The sequence below is a fragment of the Gavialis gangeticus genome, unplaced genomic scaffold (genome assembly GCF_001723915.1).
Source record: "Gavialis gangeticus isolate Ggan-Ray unplaced genomic scaffold, GavGan_comp1, whole genome shotgun sequence".
NCBI classification, from domain to species: domain Eukaryota; kingdom Metazoa; phylum Chordata; order Crocodylia; family Gavialidae; genus Gavialis; species Gavialis gangeticus.
In genome coordinates this window covers 58,159,212-58,159,504 of record NW_017729031.1, presented here as the reverse complement: position 1 = coordinate 58,159,504, position 293 = coordinate 58,159,212, and positions in this window count along the sequence as shown.

The window sequence follows — 293 nt, the reverse complement described above, 5'->3', positions numbered from 1 at the left end:
AAAAAAAAAAAAAAAAAAGCCCTGGTGCTCACTGGGTACTGTTGGGTGGGGTGCGATCCCTGCACCCTCCCACTGCCCCACACTGCATGGAGGGGCTCTGCACAAGTCCCCCAGCCCCTCCCCCCCCACAGGTGCCCCACCTGGGCCAGCTCTGGCCCTTTTAAAGAAAAAAAACCCGAAAAAATCCCCAGACTCACAGCTCCTGCTGGCAAGGTCGATCCCCATTGCCCTGTGCCATGTGGGGGCTCTGCATGAGCTCCTGAAGCCCCGAGGCTGCCGCAGGAGCAGTGAGT